Source organism: Triticum dicoccoides, chromosome 7A (assembly GCF_002162155.2).
Source record: "Triticum dicoccoides isolate Atlit2015 ecotype Zavitan chromosome 7A, WEW_v2.0, whole genome shotgun sequence".
NCBI classification, from domain to species: Eukaryota; Viridiplantae; Streptophyta; class Magnoliopsida; order Poales; family Poaceae; genus Triticum; species Triticum dicoccoides.
Window position 1 is genome coordinate 96,846,343 of NC_041392.1, and position 20,759 is coordinate 96,867,101.

Sequence of the window (20,759 nt, forward strand, 5' to 3'; positions counted from 1 at the left end):
CCCGACCTCAACGCCGCCCCGGAGCCCCGACCACGACCTCGACGCCGCCTGCCCCTCCCTCGTCGCAGGCACCCGAGGTGAGCACGCCTGCTCCTCCCTCTCCCCTACCTCTGCCTAGGGTTTCTACCTCCATCAAATTAGTTAGGGTGGAAACGAATCGGATGTGGATGCGGCTCAAATGAGTTAGGGTTCATGTAAGGGTGGAACCGAATCAAATTTCTAAGATGAATTATAAAACGAGTAAAATTTGACCACTTATTTCACTTTATAGTTGGATAATTGGAATATCCGCTACCACTTTCCACCCCTATAGGTTCATCAAATTAGATGGTAATTAGGGCAGTAGTTCTTAGGTACTAATTAGTTAGTAAGAACTAGGTACTAATTAGGTACTAGAATATTTTTATTTATAGTAAGTTTATTTTTAGTAAGAACTAGTTGAATTAATAGAACTAGTAAGTAAGAACTTGTTGCTATTTTTTTAGTTAAAGCAATTTTCCCGCATCGACGTGGACGATGCCTATCCCGCATCCTCGTCGTCGAGTCGGCGGAGGATGACACCTGCTTGACCAGATGGGCCATGTTCGGGACTGGGCTCCGTCGGGGTGGTACTGGGAGGCGCTACCTACCGGGGGGCGCAGGTTGGTGAGGAGCCAGCCTGTCGTTGACCCGAACCTTCTTTGGTGGCGGTCGCGTGGGCCAGTGACGGTCCAGAGGCTCAAGGACTCCGCGGAGGTGGTGCGTCACCGTGTCAGTGAGGAGGACGCGCACGTCCGTCACTACTTGTTTGCGTTGGAGCACAGGTTCTCCAATACCTGGCAGGTTCTCCAGGGATCTCACTGGAGCTATGATCCCGTAATGGTTCCTTCTCTGTGGGTGTCCACCGCCCGCGCCGATACCCGTCGTGTGCTAGGGTTTTAGTTGTACTAGTGATGTTATATGTATGACACTATTCAGGATGTATTAGTGATAATATTCGACGATGTACGGACGCATGAGATGATTTACTTTTGCTTATTGAATGCATGCTAATTTGAGTCTTATAAGATATTTTGAAATGTATATCTTGTGTTGCTCAATATCCAAGTGGCCGGTCATGTTTGCAGGTTACACCTCCGAGTGGCCTATGTTTTGCCGGAGTGTTGACTCATTTCCGTTCTGGTAAATTTCAGGCGCTCGATATATCCTATTTTAGCAAAGGTCATGCCGGATTTTTCCGTGAATTTTGGCATGAGTTTTGCCAGAATATGTAGGAAATATCGAGTGCCTCGGATTTGTGTGTTGAGTATCCTGGTAGTTGTCTTCTATCGATTTTCAATTGATGTTTTAACTATGAACATAGGAAATGTCTGACGACAAAAAGGATTTCGGTATTTGCAAATACTGCAAAGACGAGCGCAGCCTGTGTGACGGAATCTTCCTAGATGATGATAGGCGCTTCAGCATCAAGCTGGACGAGAACTTCGAATTGGATACAGTAAGTCACAACGACAAGTCTTTTTTCGTAATTAAGCATGACATCTGCTTCATTTGCTTCAACTTATATTTTTTTTAACTATTCTACTAGCGTATCCCCTGCCATGCAAGAGTTTTTGTATTGGATAAGATAGGTTTCAGTCATACTATGGAGGTAAAGAAAGTTTATTTGAAGATCGAGCATGGTTATATTTTCCACGCAAAATTATACAATTCGGACGACTACACCTATTTTGGATGCAAAACATGGCGAGCACTATGCAAGACTTATGCATTTCAGCCTGATATGGTTATCACCTTTGATATTCGTCCGGAAGATGATATTGAAGGTAATACCGACATCTGGGTCGATGTGCAGACGCCTCCAGTTACACCAAAATGTAAGTTTCTCAACCATATTTATGTCTTTGATATTGTTTATTCAAAAATAGTTGACAACTAATTTGTATTGTCAGCTTATTTTGGTGCAAGCAAACATGTCCAGCGCTTGGTAGACAGGACCTACTACTGTCTCGGGGCTGAACTAAACTGCGAGGAGCTAAGTCATTATGTTTCATGGCTTGAGGATCTTGATACCGTCAAGACAAATTTTCTTCATGGACTTAGAAATCTTAGTACTGAAAACGTGCGACCAATAGTGTTCGTCATGAACTACGGTCACATCTATTTAGGAAGGATGGTAAGATTTTTACTATTTGTCCTCAGTGCACCTTTTTCATAGATTATTTGTGAAGCTAAACTTCATTGCTAAGTATGTGACCATACGATGTTCTTCAACAGGGACTCCCGATGAATGTTGTGCCTTATGGGATCGAGACTAAAGGTACCATGAGTATTATTAGCTTACGGCCAAGATATCCTACATGTTACTTTAGTGCATTCAAGATCAGAGATGAATGCTTAATAGTGTAAGACTGGACCAGATATGTGATGGGGGAGCGCAGACAAGTACTAGGGGGCATCAAACAGATGTGCTACCCAAAATTAGGAGACAGGTTCATCTGCATGCTCCAACTTGATCAAGGAGGAGAGCTACACATGTTTTATGTTGTTTTACCTAAGAGAGAGCAGCAGGAGTGATTAGCTAGAAATGAGTTTGAGGATGATGATGTGTTGGTGGTGGTAAAATAGCTAGTGTTGGTGGTAATGACTGATGATTATTATTAGCTAGTGTTAGTGGTGATTAAATAAATATTGTTGGTGCTAATGATTATGATGATGATTAAATAGCTTGTGCTGGCGGATTAGATTCAAGTGGAGGCAACATGTGGTGCACATCGAAAGTACTACTAGTCCAAACTAGATCAAGTTTGGATTAGTAGTATACTTTTGACATGCACCACATATTGCCTCCACTTGAACCTAATCCACCTAATTTGACACACTGTTATGGACATAATGATGTAAACCTCATAACTGGTATTGTACCAATACTTGTACGATGGCGCATTAATACACTAAAAATAAAAAAATAAAAAAATACTAGTAGCGATGGAAAGAAAACATGCTGCTAGTAGTTACATTAGCAGCAGCGAGGGAGTGAACAAGCGCTGCAACTATTTGTCCTAGCAGTAGCGCATGCGGCACGCGTTACTGCTAAGCAATAGCTGTAGCGCCTTATTAGTAGCGCGCCTACCCGCGCTACTAGTGAGCACAAAACCAGCGCTACTGCTAGGGTTTTCCCTAGTAGTGTTGCGGCGCCAATCGGCGCGGGGCTGATGTCACCCGTGGCTGTCGGAGTAGACGAAGTGGTTGGTGTAGATGACGGCGACACTGTCGATGGGCTGGTGCTGGACGAAGATGAAGGAGGTGCACGGGCGGCGGCTACGAAGGTAGCGGCGGCCTGACGGCGGCGGCTAGTTTAGGAGTGCGGCGGCGATGCTCGAAATAGGCGAAGAACCCGACAGCATGACGAAGACCGGTGCAGACGATGGCGTTCCCGCGCCAAGAGAGGCGGCGCGACGCATACCATGGGAAGTCAACGTGCATGGACGACAAAGTAGACCGGGGGCCGCGGCGCTACGCCCGAAGAGGCGACGCAGCGGCGGCAGGCGGGTCGGGGCGACGGCGAGAAGACCTCGGGGCGGCGGCGGGGACCGTGGGTCGCGACGCTGCGGCCCGAAGGGGCGACACAACGGCGGTTCGCGAGTCAGTGCAACCGCGGGGACGGCCCCGGGACGGCGGCGTGGACCGCGTGCCATGCTCGCTATGGCCCGACGGGGCGACGCAGCGGCGGTGCTAGGGTCGATGCAGCCACGGGACGGCCTAGAGCAGATGCCCTCAGGGCGGCGGGGGACCGCGGGCCGCGGCACTAAGGCCCAAAGGGGCGACGCAGCGGTGACGCGGGTCTATGCAGCCGGGAGAAGAACCACGGGGCGGCGGCGCTGCAGCCCAACGGGGCGATGCAGCGGCAGCCCGATGCTCGATCTGTGGAGTGGCGCGCTGAACTCAGGGATGATCTTCACGGGACATGCGGAGGCGCGTGCAACCGACGGGCCAGGTCGGTCGCACGGCATAGATGAGGCGGATCGCGGCGGCGGCCAGGTGATCAATCCGATCGCGTGCGAGGTCGGGGACGCCGCTCGGTGGAGGCGGAGTCCGAGATGAAGCCGGCGGCGGCGGGCGGCAGGGCGGCTATGATTGGACGCCGCATGGCGCGAGGCTGTCGGGTCGGGGTGATGCAGGAGTCCTGGTCAGAGCAGGGCTGTGACGGCCGGCGTAGATCGACGAGCGGGCCGTCGCGCGAATGGCGGCGGTGAAGGGCCGCCACATGACGCAAGGCCGCCGGGTCGGGGCGATCGGCGGGCCGACGCGTGGACGACGCGCGAGGCCGCCGTGTCGGTGAAGAAGCCGGCCAATCGCGCCGGTGTTGGAGTAGAGCGCACGAGGTCGACGGCGACGGTGGGCGACGGTGGGCGACGTGTGTCAACCAGATTCTTGAAGATATGCTCAGGGCCTGTGTGATCTCCTTCAGCATTAAGTGGGAGGATTGTCTTCCTTATGCTAAATTCTCCTACAACAACAGTTTTCAAGCAAGTTCGGGCAAGGCCCATTTGAAATTCTGTATGGCAGGAAGTGACGTACCCCTCTCAACTGGTCTGAAACCGGTGAACGTCAGCTTTTGGGTAATGACTTAATCACAGGGGCAAAATAAATGTGCAAAGTCATTCATGATAACCTCAAAGCAGCCCAATCCTGCCAGAAGAGCTACTATGATCGTAAGCACCGTGATTTGGCTTTCGAGATCGGAGATCATGTTTACCTCCGCGTCTCTCCTATGAAAGGTACTCGTCGCTTCGGTATCAAAGGGAAGCTTGCCCCTAGATACGTGGGACCTTTTAAGATTGTCAGCAAGAGAGGCAACCTCGCCTATCAACTCGAGCTTCCTTCAAACTTTGCAAATGTTCATGACGTGTTCCATGTCTCTCAGCTTCGAAAGTGCTTCAAGACTCCTGGCCGCACCGTCAACTTCGAGGACATTGACCTCCAAGAAGATCTCTCATATCGTGAGCACCCAGTTGCTATTCTTCAAGAGACTGAACGCAAGACTCGCAACAAGTCAATCAAATTTCTCAAAGTCAAGTGGTCACACCATTCTGACCATGAAGCTACCTGGGAACGCGAGGATCACCTCCGTTCTGAGTACCCGGCGTTCCTTTAGTCCTAGATCTCGGGACGATATCCTTTCGTAGTGGTGGAGTGTTGTAACACCCCGGATGTAACTTTCCCAATTTGTACTCCAACTCTTGCCGTTTCCGGCGTTAAGTTATTTTATTTTCTCGGGTTCGGGCTTTTGTCTTCGTGTGTTGTTGTCGTTGCCATGCATCTCATATCATGTCATCATGTGCATTGCATTTGCATACGTGTTCATCTCTTGCATTCGAGCTTTTTCCCCGTTGTCTGTTTTGCATTCCGGCGCTTCGTTCTCCTCCGGTGGTCATTTCTACCTTTTCTTTCGTGTGTGGGGATTAAACATTTCCGGATTGGACCGAGACTTGCCAAGCGGCCTTGGTTTACTACCGGTAGACCGCCTGTCAAGTTTCGTATCATTTGGACTTCATTTGGTACTCCAACGGTTAACCAAGGGACCGAAAAGGCCTCGTGTGTGTTGCAGCCCAACACCCCTCAAATTTGTCCCAAAACCCACCTAAGCCTTCTCCATCATCTAGAGCGTTCGATCACGATCGCGTGGCCAAAAACCGCACCTCATTTGGACTCTCCTAGCTCTCTCTATGCCTATAAATAGGTCCTCCTCGAAAATCTCGGATCCCCCTCCCCGAAACCCTAAAATTTGTCTCCGCGCGGCCGGACATTGTCCGCACCGCACCGGACACACCGCCGCCACCACTCCCACGCTGCCACGTGGCACTCCGCCGCCGCCTCCCACCGCGGCCCGCGGGAGCCCGGAGCCGGCCCCCGCGGCCAAGCGCGCCACCGCCCATCACCGACAGCCGCTGCCCTTCTCCTCCCGATCCGGCCGCCGCACTCCTTCCAGCCCCGCCGCGCCATCGCCGGAGATCTCGCCGGCGCGAGCTCGCCGTCACCCGAGCTCGCCGGCTCGGTCACCGCACGCCGCCGTCGCGCAAGCCGCCGCCCTACGCCGCCGTGCACACCGTCCTCCTCCTCTCCCTCACGCCGGCAAGCTCCACCGGCCTCACCCCGCCGCCTCCCCGGCAATCCTCGTCGAACGTGCATGAACAGTGCCGGTCGGATCCAGATCCAGTGAACAGTAACCCTAGGTGTTTTTTTCACTAAGTCCCGAAATTCCAGATCCAAGTGCTCCTGTTCATAGCCCCGTATATTTGCATCCGTAGCTCCAATTCATGCATATAGCATATCAAAATGTTCACCTCAGAGAGTACATCATTTCATTCCATTGCATCATTTTCATTTGAGTTCATCTTGTTGCCCAAAATGCTGTTAGAAGAGGGCTACTTGAGATAATTGTCAGATTTGCTACTCCATTTAGGTTTTTGTCATTTTCGTCATGATTATTGTGTGCATGATATGCCCATGAGCTCTACTTATGTTTTGTTAAGGGTTTTGTCATCTTTCCAGAGGTGCAACCCATGTATTTTTGTGATGTGTGTGGAGACTAGTGCAAGCTTGCAAAGTGGTGCACTTAGTAATTCTGTTTTCAGGGACTTAGCATTTTCACAAAGTCCTTGATCTGTTTATCTCATGATGCCATATGTTCATGTTGTTTCTTAGTGATCCGTGCCTCTTTTGAGGATGATCAGTAAGAATGTTTTGTTAATATTGTAGTGCTCTATCCATCCATATCTTTGTTTGCAATTATGGAGCACCCTAGATTGAGTCAATCTAGCTCTACTTTTGCTACTTTGTGAATCTGGGCAGATTGTCAACTTGTTTGCAATTTTGCCGATGATGTTGTAGTTGATCCGTGCATGCTATGTTCACATGCTTGCCATTGTATTTTCTGGTCCTTTTTGGCTCAAGGTCACTAAGGGACTTTTGTTAAGATCTTTGAGTAGCTCCATGCCATGCTTTACTTTGCCATGTTCAGGTCCTGTAGCATGTAGTTTTGTTGCTCCGAATAGTGCTACCTGATCTGAAATTCCAGACAAGTGTTAATTTCACAAAGTCTGAGATCTGTTTGCCATATGCATTTTTGCCATGCTTGTTGGAACCTGTTAATGGATGAATTGGCCGTAGCTCAGTGCTAGACTTTTGTTAAACATCTTGAATGCATCCCTGCCATGTATTTTGTTGTCATGTTTGGGTGTTGTAGCATGTTCATCTCATTACGTTTAGATGGCTACTTGCTGTAAATTGCAGAACGTGGTCATATTTGAATCGCTTGCCATTTCCAAACCGTAACTCCGATTCCGGCGTTCTTTATATTGTTTTCAAGCGATTTCATCTCATCTTTCCAGTAGCACACTTGGATTTCCATGTTGAGGCCAGGTTCATGCATTTCCTATCATATCTTGCATTTTGCATCCCGCATCGCATCCCGCATAGCATATCATCTTTGCATCATCTTGTTTGGTCCTTGCACGTGGTTGATTGTGTCCTTTTTGCTTGTTTGTCTTGTTTGGGTAGAGCCATGAGACGAGTTCGATAACGAGGAGCCCGTTGAGTTTGCTTTCGAGGATCCAGTCAATTCTGACAACTATGCAGGCAAGATGATCATACCCTCGAAATCACTACTATCTTTGCTATGCTAGTTTGCTCGCTCTTTTGCTATGCCAATGCTACGATGCCTACCATTTTCTTTCAAGCCTCCCAATTGCCATGTCAAACCTCTAACCCACCATGTCCTAGCAAACCATTGATTGGCTATGTTACCGCTTTGCCCAGCCCCTCTTATAGCGTTGCTAGTTGCAGGTGAAGATTGAAGGTCGTTCCTTGTTGGAACATTTTATTTACTTGTTGGGATATCATTATATAGCTATGTTATCTTAATGCTTCTATATAGTTGGTAAAGGGTGGAAGGCTCGGCCTCTCGCCTAGTATTTTGTTCCACTCTTGCCGCCCTAGTTTCCGTCATATCGGTGTTATGTTCCCGGATTTTGCGTTCCTTACGTGGTTGGGTTATAATGGGAACCCCTTGATAGTTAGCCTTGATTAAAGCTTTTCCAGCAATGCCCAACATTGGTTTTACCATTCGCCACCTCGCCTTTTCTTTCCCTTGGGTTCTGCAGACTCAAGGGTCATCTTATTTTACCCCCCCCCCCCGGGGCCAGTGCTCCTCTGAGTGTTGGTCCAACTGAGCGATGTCCGAGGCTACCAGGGGCAACTCTGGGCTGGCCTACCCGACGTCTGGCTCATCTGAGTGTGCCCTGAGAACGAGATATGTGCAGCTCCTATCGGGATTTGTCGGCACATTCGAGCGGTGTTGCTGGTCTTGTTTTAACCTGGCGAAGTGTCTTGAATAACCGAGATACCGAGTCTAATCAGAACGTCTTGGGAGGAGGTCTATTCCTTCGTTGACCGTGAGAGGTTGTCATGGGCTAAGTTGGGACTCCCCTGCAGGGATTTGAACTTTCGAAAGCCGTGCCCATGGTTATGGGCAGATGGGAATTTGTTAATGTCCGGTTGTAGATAACTTGAACCTTAAATGAATTAAAATGAATCAACTGAGTGTGTTACCGTGATGGCCTCTTCTCGGCGGAGTCCGGGAAGTGGACAGGGTGTTGGAGTAATGTTTTCACAGGTTGCTCTCTAGTTTCTCGCTCGCGCTTTGCCTCCTCTTCTCGCTCTCTTTTGTGAATAAGTTAGCCACCATATTTGCTAGTCGCTTGCTGCAGCTCCACATATTTCACCTTGCCTTACCTATAAGCTTAAATAGTCTTGATCGCGAGGGTGCGAAATTGCTGAGTCCCTGTGGCTCACAGATTACTATTACACCAGATGCAGGGCCTGATGATTCCGCTCCAGGAGACGCGCTTGAGCTCAAGTGGGAGTTCAACGAGGACTCTCAACGTTACTATGTTTCCTTTCCTGATGATCAGTAGTGGTGCCCAGTTGGGGGTGATCGGGACCGTGTCGCATGTTGGGTTCTCTTTTATTTTGGTTCCGTAGTCGGGCCATGAGTGTTTGGATGATGTAATGTTATTTATGTACTTGATTGACGTGGCGAGTGTAAGCCAACTATGTTATCTCCCCTTTATTATTCATATTACATGGGATGTTGTGAAGATTGCCTAACTTGCGACACATGCCTTCAATGCGATTATGTCTCTAAGTCGTGCCTCGACACGTGGGAGCTATAGTCGCATCGAGGGTGTTACAAGTTGGTATCAGAGCCTTCCCCGACCTTAGGATCCCCATTGCTTGATCGTTTTTAGCGGCCGAGTTGTGTCTAGAAAAATGTTTTGAGTCATTTAGGAATTATATATCGGAGAGTTTAGGAATTCTTTTTTACTTCCCAGTCTCCTCATCGCTCTGGTAAGGCATCCTGACGTAGAGTTTTGACTCTTCTCTTCTCAAATTTCACTAAAAAAAATTTAGGATCACGCGGGTATCTTGGAATCATTCCGATGGTTTTATGATGAGAACATTGTCTTGGTGACTCCTGTCAGGGGTTTAGTGGAAGTGACCCGGGGAGTTGAGCTCTGAGGTGTTGTCATCATAATTTTATCGTTGCAGTTCTGGAATACCTGAGAGTACGCCGACATCGAAAATCTCTTTTATGCAGTTCGTTGGTGAGATAACCTCGACGCCACCCAGTACTGGGGCGGGAGTTCGGGAGTATCGCCATAACTTGTATAACGGATGCTTTTTGAAGGTTGAGGTAGATGGTTTCCTAAGTTTTCTTGGTTATGTGTTGAAGGATGGATACAGCTGGATGTAGGATTTGCTAGTTTGGGTGAGATATTATGCTTCCCCTGTATCCCCAACACCTGATTGCATAACCGGAAAGGTTCAGGAGTTTCATAGGTGGGAATTCTAGTAGCTCTAGTTCTTCTTCCACGGATTTTGGTTTGAGATTGTGATTTCTTACCGATTATTCGTTCTTGATCCGTACCTTGTTGATTTATTTCTCGACCTTAATTCTACGTGGCTTCTCAATTTATGGATATGTGACCATTTCAAGAGGAATGCATTCGTTCATTTTGTTCGGATGTGAAGACTATATGTTTCAATTTTCATTCCGTTGGATTCAGCTTCAATATTGTCTGTCAATGTGCTAATGGTGGTCAACCTCTTCAGGATGGCTCCCCCAACGCGCACGACTTCGAATCCTGATCCGCCACCACCTCCACCTCCTCCGGAGCATTGTCAAGCTGTGATGGCCGCAACCAATGCAAACACACAGTTGATCATGCAAATTCTTCAATAGCGCAATCAAGGCAACAATCAGAATCACTTTGCTACACTCAACCAGTTCCTTGCTAACGGGCCAAAGACTTTCATCAACTGTGTTGAGGCAACCGATGTTGATGATTGGCTTGTGGATCTGTGCAAGCATTTCGAGTGCAGTAACATTAGGCCTGAGGACTTTGTCAAGTTCGCTTCCTTCCAACTCAAAGATCAAGCTGCAGAATGGTTCCAGCAGTACAAGGATTCCAGAGGTGGACGTGTTATCACTTGGGATGAATTCCGTCGAGATTTCAGAGCTCATCATATCCCTCAGAGCGTGGTTGAAAGCAAGCGTGAGGAATTCCGCAATCTGAAGCAAGGCTCTTTGTCTATCTATGACTACAACAAGTTGTTCCAGAAGCTCGCCCGCTTTGCCAAGCAGAACGTCCCTGATGTGAAGAGCATGATATACCAGTTCAGGGGTGGTCTCAGAGAAGATATTTAGCTAGCTCTTGTTCTCTTTGAGCCCTTGAGATACGATGAGTTCTACAACATGGCACTGAAACAAGAGGCTGCTCAGTTGAGGTGTGATGCTTCCAAGAAGCGAGTCAGAGATGTTACTCCTTCTTCCTCTACTCAAGTGGCCAAGCAGCAGAAGTATTGGCTTCCTCCTCCTCCATTCCGTCAGCCGTATCAGAAGAAGAGCAAAGGTGGCAGTGGTTCTTCCCACCCACCCAACCCTGGCTTTTAGAACAAGACTTCGTCTCAAGCTCCAAAATCGAGTGCTCCGTATCACCGTCCACTTTCAGAGGTCACGTGCAACAAGTGCCAACAGAAGGGTCACTATGCCAACAAGTGTTTCAATCAGAGGCGTCTTCCTCCTCCTCCTCCTGTCAGATCGGCAAGTACAGCTGTGGTCAAGCATAACCCCAAGTCCGCCAAGGTCAACTTGATGAATGCAGCTCAAGAAGAGGACTCATCAGATGTCATCATGGGTAACCTTCCTGTTAATGATATTCCAGCTAAAGTTCTTTTTGACACGGGTGCATCGCATTGTTTCATCTCAAGACCATTTGTTTCTAAGCATGAGTTGCCTTTACAAGATTTGCCTAGACAGTTATCTGTTGTTTCTCCGGGTAAATTCAAGAATGCAAGCTCCATTGCCCCAGATGTTACTATCACCTTGGGTGACTACAAGTTTCTCTCTTCTCCGGTGGTTCTTGGTAACTCGGATATTGATCTTATTCTCAGAATGGATTGGCTTTCTAAGCACAAGGCTCAGCTTGATTGTGCAGCCAGGCATATTCAATTGACTCATTCGTCTGAGGATGTAATTGTCTTTGCTGCTCGTGATGATACCATCCGTCTGTTTTCTCTCAATGAGAAGGATGAATTGGATGCTATCTCTCAAATTCCAATCGTTTGCGAATATCAAGACGTCTTTCCAGAAGAGCTCCCAGGAATGCCTCTGCACCGGCCAGTTGAATTCGTTATTGATCTTGAGCCTGGCACGGAACCTATGTGCAAGCGTCCTTACAAGCTCGGACCTGAAGAGTTGAAGGAGCTGAAGAAGCAACTCGATATTCAAGAGAAAATGGGTCTCATCCGGCCTAGTTCTTCTTCGTGGGGTTGTGGTGTTCTTTTTGTGAAGAAGAAGGATGGAACGGACCGACTTTGTGTTGATTACCGTCCATTGAACAAGAAGACCATCAAGAACAAATACCCACTTCCCAACATCAATGAGCTGTTCGAACAACTCAAGGGTGCCCAAGTATTCTCCAAGCTTGATCTCCGCATGGGTTATCATCAGATTCGAATCCGTGAGCAAGATATTCCCAAGACGGCTTTCAGGACAAGCTATGGTTCATATGAATACATTGTCATGTCTTTTGGTCTCGTCAACGCTCCTCCGACTTTCTCTCGCATGATGAACTTCATCTTCAACGCCTACACCAATGACTTTGTTTTGGTCTATCTCGACGACATTCTGGTTTTCTCCAAGAACAAGGAAGATCATGCCAAGCACTTGCGTTTGGTTCTTGATAAGCTCAGGGAACATCAGTTCTACGCCAAGTTCTCCAAGTGCGAATTTTGGCTCGATGAGGTTCTTTATCTTGGTCATATCATCTCTGCCAAGGGCATTACCGTGAATCCTGAGAAGGTGTCTGCAATTGTGAATTGGGAACCTCCACAGAACGTGAAGCAACTCTGTAGCTTCCTCGGTCTCGCAAGCTATTGCCGAAGATTCGTTGAAAACTTTTCTAAGATCGCGAAGCCTCTCTCAAATCTTCTCCAGAAGCACGTCAAGTATGTTTGGTCTCCGGAGTGTGATATTGCTTTCAACACTTTGAAAGAGAAATTGATCACTGCTCCTATTCTTACTCCGCCTGATGAATCCAAGCCGTACGAGGTCTTTTGTGATGCCTCTCTCCAATGTCTTGGCGCAGTTTTGATGCAAGAGAAGAAAGTTGTTGCTTATACCTCTCACCAGTTGAAGCCTATTGAGAAGAACTACCCCACTCATGATCTCGAGTTGGCGGCAGTTGTGCATGCTCTTTTGACTTGGAGACATCTTCTTTTGGGAAGAAAAGTGGACATTTTCACTGATCACAAGAGTATCAAGTACATCTTCACTCAGCCTAATCTCAACCTCAGGCAAACTCGATGGGTCGAAATGATTCAAGAGTATAATCCGAGTATCGAGTATACTCCAGGCAAGGCCAATGTGATTGCTGACGCATTGAGCAGGAAAGCTTATTGCAACAGTCTTATTCTCAAGCATTATCAACCTGAGCTTTGTGAAGCTTTCCGCAAACTTAATCTGCAAGTTGTTCCTCAAGGTTTCCTCGCCAACCTTCAAGTCTCTCCTACCTTGGAAGATCATATTCGCCAAGCCCAGCTTCTTGATGCTATGGTGAAAAAGGTGAAGATTGGGATTGCCAAGAGTCAGCCCAAGTACAAGTGCTACCGCCTTGATGACAAGGATACTCTCTTCTTCGAGGATCGTATTGTTGTACCCAAAGGTGACCTTCATAAAGTGATCTTGAACGAGGCTCACAATTCTCTCCTCTCCATCCACTCTGGGAGCACGAAGATGTATCAGGACCTTAAGCAGGCTTATTGGTGGACTCGAATGAAGCGCGAGATCACTCAATTCGTGAATGAATGTGATGTCTGCAGAAGAGTGAAGGCAGAACACCAAAGGCCAGCAGGTCTCCTCCAACCACTTGCCATTCCAGAATGGAAGTTTGACCACATTGAAATGGACTTCGTGACTGGGTTTCCAAAATCCAAGCGTGGCAATGATGCTATATTCGTTGTCATCGACAAACTCACCAAAGTGGCTCACTTTCTGCCTATCAAAGAGTCGATCACTGCAGCTCAATTGGCGGAACTCTATACCTCTCGAATTGTCTCTCTGCACGGTATTCCACAAGTGATTTCTTCAGACCGTGGCAGCATCTTTACATCTAAGTTTTGGGATTCTTTTCAGAAGGCCATGGGCACCAACATCCGCTTCAGCACAGCTTTCCATCCTCAAACTAGCGGTCAAGTCGAGCGTGTGAACCAGATTCTTGAAGATATGCTCAGGGCTTGTGTGATCTCCTTCGGCATGAAGTAGGAGGATTGTCTTCCTTATGCTGAATTCTCCTACAACAACAGTTTTCAAGCAAGTTAGGGCAAGGCCCCATTTGAAATTCTGTATGGCAGGAAGTGCCGTACCCCTCTCAACTGGTCTGAAACCGGTGAACGTCAGCTTTTGGGTAATGACTTAATCACAGAGGCAGAAGAAATGTGCAAAGTCATTCGTGATAACCTCAAAGCAGCCCAATCCTGCCAGAAGAGCTACTATGATAGTAAGCACCGTGATTTGGCTTTCGAGATCGGAGATCATGTTTACCTCCGCGTCTCTCCTATGAAAGGTACTCGTCGCTTCGGTATCAAAGGGAAGCTTGCCCCTAGATACGTGGGACCTTTCAAGATTGTCAGCAAGAGAGGCGACCTCGCCTATCAACTCGAGCTTCCTTCAAACTTTGCAAATTTCATGACGTGTTCCATGTCTCTCAGCTTTGAAAGTGCTTCAAGACTCCTGACCGCACCGTCAACTTCGAGGACATTGAGCTCTAAGAAGATCTCTCCCATCGTGAGCACCCAGTTGCTATTCTTGAAGAGACTGAACGCAAGACTCGCAACAAGTCAATCATTTTTCTCAAAGTCAAGTGGTCACACCATTCCGACCGTGAAGCTACCTGGGAACGCGAGGATCACCTCCGTTCTGAGTACCCGGTGTTCCTTTAGTCCTAGAACTCGGGACGAGATCCTTTCGTAGTGGTGGAGTGTTGTAACACCCCGTATGTAACTTTCCCAATTTGTACTCCAACTCTTGCCGTTTCTGGCGTTAAGTTATTTTATTTTCTCGGGTTCGGGTTTTTTTGCCTCCGTGTGTTGTTATCATTGTCATGCATCTCATATCATATCATCATGTGCATTGCATTTGCATACGTGTTCGTTTCATGCATTCGAGCATTTTCCTCGTTGTCCGTTTTGCATACCGGCGCTTCGTTCTCCTCCGGTGGTCATTTCTACCTTTTCTTTCGTGTGTGGGGATTAAACATTTCCAGATTGGACCGAGACTTGCCAAGCGGCCTTGGTTTACTACCGGTAGACCGCCTGTCAAGTTTCGTATCATTTGGACTTCGTTTGGTACTCCAACGGTTAACCGAGGGACCGAAAAGGCCTCGTGTGTGTTGCAGCCCAACACCCCTCCAATTTGGCCCAAAACCCACCTAAGCCTTCTCCATCATCTAGAGCGTTCGATCACGATCGCGTGGCCGAAAACCGCACCTCATTTGGACACTCCTAGCTCCCTCTATGCCTATAAATAGGTCCTCCTCGAAAATCTCGGATCCCCCTCCCCGAAACCCTAAAATTCGTCTCCGCGCGGCTGGACATTGTCCGCACCGCGCCGGACACACCGCCGCCGCCACTCCAACGCTGCCATGTGGCACTCCGCCGCCGCCTCCCACCGCGGCCCGCGGGAGCCCGGAGCTGGCCCCCGCGGCCCAGCGCGCCGCCGCCCATCACCGACAGCCGCCGCCGCCCTTCTCCTCCCGACCTGGCCGCCGCACTCCTTCCAGCCCCGCCGCGCCATCGCCGGAGATCTCGCCGGCGCGAGCTCGCCGTCACCCGAGCTCGCCGGCCCGGCTACCGCACGCCGCCGTCGCGCAAGCCGCCGCCCTACGCCGCCGTCCACGCCGTCCTCCTCCTCTCCCTCGCGCCGGCAAGCTCCACCGGCCTCGCCCCGCCGCCTCCCCGATGATCCTCGTCGAACATGCATGAACAGTGTTGGTCGGATCCAGATCCGGTGAACAGTAACCCTAGGTGTTTTTTTCACTAAGTCCCGAAATTCCAGATCCAAGTGCTCCTGTTCATAGCCCCGTAACTTTGCATCCGTAGCTTCGATTCATGCATATAGCATATCAAAATGTTCATCTCAGAGAGTACATCATTTCATACCATTGCATCATTTTCATTTGAGTTCATCTTGTTGCCCGAAATGCTGTTAGAAGAGGGCTACTTGAGATAATTGTCAGATCTGCTACTCCATTTAGGTTTTTGTCATTTTTGCCATGATTATTGTGTGCATGATATGCCCATGAGCTCTACTTATGTTTTGTTAAGGGTTTTGTCATCTTTCTAGAGGTGCAACCCATGTATTTTTGTGATGTGTGTGGTGACTAGTGCAAGCTTGCAAAGTGGTGCACTTAGTAATTCTGTTTTCAGGGACTTAGCATTTTCACCAAGTCCTTGATCTGTTTATCTCATGATGCCATATGTTCATGTCGTTTCTTAGTGATCCGTGCCTCTTTTGATGATGATCAGTAAGGATGTTTTGTTAATATTGTAGTGCTCTATCCATCCATATCTTTGTTTGCAATTATGGAGCACCCTAGATTGAGTCAATCGAGCTCTACTTTTGCTACTTTGTGAATCTGGGCAGATTGTCAACTTGTTTGCAATTTTGCCGATGATGTTGTAGTTGATCCGTGCATGCTATGTTATTGTTCTTGCCATGTCTAGCTTGAATTTTGTGCCTTCTTGATGGTTGTATGCTTAGCTTGCCATGACTTTCTCCGTAGTGAGTGCATCAAGCTCGTAAACATGCCTACTTGAGTTATGTTTTAGCATGTGCCAGTTTTCACTAAGTCTGAATACTGATTATGTTTTTGCTATGTTCACATGCTTGCAATTGTATTTTCTGGTCCTGTTTGGCTCAAGGTCACTAAGGGAATTTTGTTAAGCTCTTTGAGTAGCTCCATGCCATGCTTTACTTTGCCATGTTCAGGTCATGTAGCATGTAGTTTTGTTGCTCCGAATAGTGCTACCTGATCTGAAATTCCAGACAAGTGTTAATTTCACTAAGTCTGAGATCTATTTGCCATATGCATTTTTGTCATGCTTGTTGGAACCTGCTAATTGATGAATTGGCCGTAGCCCAGTGCTAGACTTTTGTTAAGCATCTTTAATGCATCCCTGCCATGTATTTTTGTTGTCATGTTTGGGTGCTGTAGCATGTTCATCTCATTGCATTTAGATGGCTACTTGCTGTAAATTGCAGAACATGGTCATATTTGAATCGCTTGCCATTTCCAAACCGTAACTCCGATTCTGGCGTTCTTTATATCGTTTTCAAGCGATTTCATCTCATATTTCTAGTAGCACACTTGGATTTCCAAGTTGAGGCCAGGTTCATGAATTTCCTGTCATATATTGCATTTTGCATCCCGCATCGCATCCCGCATAGCATATCATCTTTGCATCATCTTGTTTGGTCCTTGCACGTGGTTGATTGTGTCCTTGTTGCTTGTTTGTCTTGTTTGGGTAGAGCCGGGAGACGAGTTCGATAACGAGGAGCCCGTTGAGTTTGCTTTCGAGGATCCAGTCAATTCTGACAACTGTGCAGGCAAGATGATCATACCCTCGAAATCACTACTATCTTTGCTATGCTAGTTTGCTCGCTCTTTTGCTATGCCAATGCTACGATGCCTACCATTTGATTTCAAGCCTCCCAAATTGCCATGTCAAGTCTCTAACCCACCATGTCCTAGCAAACCGTTGATTGGCTATGTTACCGCTTTGGTCAGCCCCTCTTATAGCGTTGCTAGTTGCAGGTGAAGATTGAAGGCCATTCCTTGTTGGAACATTTTATTTACTTGTTGGGATATCATTATATTGCTATGTTATCTTAATGCTTCTATATACTTGGTAAAGGGTGGAAGGCTCGGCCTCTCGCCTAGTGTTTTGTTCCACTCTTGCCGCCCTAGTTTCCGTCATATCGGTGTTATGTTCCCGGATTTTGCGTTCCTTACGCGGTTGGGTTATAATGGGAACCCCTTGATAGTTCGCCTTGATTAAAGCTTTTCCAGCAATGCCCAACATTGCTTTTACCATTCGCCACCTAGCCTTTTCTTTCCCTTGGATTCTGCAGACTCAAGGGTCATCTTATTTTACCCCCCCCCCCCCGCCCCCCCGGGGCCAGTGCTCCTCTGAGTGTTGGTCCAACTGAGCGATGTCCGGGGCTACCAAGGGCAAATCTGGGCTGGCCTACCCGACGTCTGGCTCATCTGAGTGTGCCCTGAGAACGAGATATGTGCAGCTCCTATTGGGATTTGTCGGCACATTCGAGCGGTGTTGCTGGTCTTGTTTTAACCTGTCGAAGTGTCTTGAATAACCGAGATACCGAGTCTGATCGGAACATCTTGGGAGGAGGTCTATTCCTTCGTTGACCGTGAGAGGTTGTCATGGGCTAAGTTGGGACTCCCCTGCAGGGATTTGAACTTTCGAAAGCCGTGCCCGTGGTTATGGGCAGATGGGAATTTGTTAATGTCCGGTTGTAGATAACTTGAACCTTAAATGAATTAAAATGAATCAACTGAGTGTGTTACCGTGATGGCCTCTTCTCGGCGGAGTCCGGGAAGTGGACAGGGTGTTGGAGTAATGTTTGCGCAGGTTGCTCTCTAGTTTCTCGCTCGCGCTTTGCCTCCTCTTCTCGCTCTCTTTTGTGAATAAGTTAGCCACCATATTTGCTAGTCGCTTGCTGCAGCTCCACATATTTCACCTTGCCTTACCTATAAGCTTAAATAGTCTTGATCGCGAGGGTGCGAGATTGCTGAGTCCCTGTGGCTCACAGATTACTATTACACCAGATGCAGGGCCTGATGATTCCGCTCCAGGAGACGCGCTTGAGCTCAAGTGGGAGTTCGACGAGGACCCTCAACGTTACTATGTTTCCTTTCCTGATGATCAGTAGTGGTGCCCAGTTGGGGGTGATCGGGACCGTGTCGCATGTTGGGTTCTCTTTTATTTTGGCGCCATAGTCGGGCCATGAGTGTTTGGATGATGTAATGTTATTTATGTACTTGATTGACGTGGCGAGTGTAAGCCAACTATGTTATCTCCCCTTTATTATTCATATTACATGGGATGTTGTGAAGATTGCCTAACTTGCGACATATGCCTTCAATGCGATTATGTCTCTAAGTTGTGCCTCGACACGTGGGAGCTATAGTCGCATCAAGGGTGTTACAAAAGGATCAGCAAAAAAGATTCTCTAGGGCAGCCGGCCAACACGGCCGGCGGACGAACCCTAGGTACGGGCGGCGCGGCCCCTGGCGGCGGTCATGGAGGCCGACTGCCCCGGGGGCGGCGCGCAGGTGCGGAAGCGGCGGCGGCTAGGGTTTAGAATCGACTTACGATAGATACCATGTTAGAAGGGAGAAAGGGATTGATGTAATGTTCGTTGTATTGCTTGAGCCTCGTGGGCGTCTATATAGGAATCCAAAGACCAACTTGAAGTACAAGACAAGGCAGGACCAAATCCTAATCTATCCTATACTTCCTAATAATCCTTATACTCAACACTTCCGATTCCAAAGGTAATTGAACACCGTCCATAACCAGTCCCATTCCCCTGATTTTAATCGAGCTCTGATGTTGCTGCCTATCGTGTGCTAGGCATGGATCCCTCTGTCTACGAGATGATGAAGAATATGATGGCGGAGAAGGCGGCCGCTCAGGCGTCGGCGTCGACGAAGAAGGTGAAAGCCGAGCCGGGCAGCCACGCGCCAGGGTCGCCGCCGTTGTGCGCAAAGAAGAGGAATCGGGAGGAAGCCAACAGCGAGGAGGACCCGCCTCGTTCTCTGCTGAACGCGCTGCTGTCCGGGATGCGCTCGCCACCGCTGGGGTTCCCCATCAGCCACGACTGAGATGGCACAGACTGGGAGGCTGCACGGGAGCTGCTGCAGGGCACGGTCGCGCCACCGCAGCAGCGTATGTTTGCGGCGAACGAACCGTCGGATGTCGTCGCGGCGAGCTATGTTGCCATCCTCCAGGTATGCCGTATGCCAGTGAATACAATGTCAAATTCTTCACTGGTTGGCGTATGTCTGGACTCTGGAGTCTGATCGACCATTGTGATTTGTCTGCAGGCGGCGAACTACGTGTCTTCCTCCTTGGGCTACGCGCTGGAGCTGGAAGAGAAGCTGGCGGCGCGGAACGAGGAGGTTGCGGCGCTAGAGAAGCAGCTGGCGGAGACGAAGGGCGAGCTCGCCGTGGCGAGGGCAGAGCAGGACAGTGCGAGAGGGGCGCGCGCTGGAGCGCTGCAAGAGTGGTAGGAGAGCGGCACGGAGGACATGAGGCCGCGTCACTACGAGCCTCGTTGTCCCGTGCGCAAAGAAAATGGACTACGTCGTATGCTTCATTGAACGGACGATGCTTCGGTGCATTAAGGCACCTACCTTTGTGTCTATAACATGTGGGCCCAACCAACAGGTGACTGGCTCACATGTCAATGACCCAAAGGCAGGTGCCTTTAAGGCACCGAAGCTGTGTCCTCATTGAACTGGCATCAAAAGATTGGTTCGTAGACTCTGAAAAATACAAAGGAGCGTAGTCCTCAAGGCTATGGATTCTCTGCCTTGCTGTGGCAAAGGCAGAGGTAAACAGTAACCTCTACCTTTGATCAGTTTCACCCGTCGGATTGTAAACCAATGTACCAGATTGGATGCTATAAGAGGTCCAAACAGTACTTTCTACAGTATGAACAAACAATAATTTCATGTGAACAGTACTCGGGACAGTACTTGCAGTGATCTCAGCCTTCCATTCTTGATCTAGTGGCAAAATCACCGGTGCCTTCGCCACAGCAAGGTAGAGAATCCTCACCCATGCATGCCATGCGCAGCGCTACCTTGCACACATGCACGGTACAAAATTTGCTTTCTCCCGTGAGACGAGTGGGCTACATTTAACTCTGAGCTGATAGGAGGTGCAGCCACTTGTGCCAGCAACGCCCCGGCTTTCTGAAAATCACTCTACAAGTTTCCAACTAAATAAAAATTATTTTAGCACCCAGACATAATGTAAATATCTACTCCCTCCGTCCCATAATGTACGACGTTTTTTGACACTAGTGTAGTGTCAAAAAAGTCTTACATTATAGGACGGAGGGAGTA

General features: G+C 48.5%; 1 pseudogene; it reads left to right on the plus strand.

Moving 5' to 3' along the window:
- Nucleotides 1-19,919, plus strand: part of LOC119333185 — a 22,829-nt pseudogene extending 2,910 nt beyond the window's left edge.
- The last annotated feature ends 840 nt before the right edge of the window (nucleotides 19,920-20,759 follow it).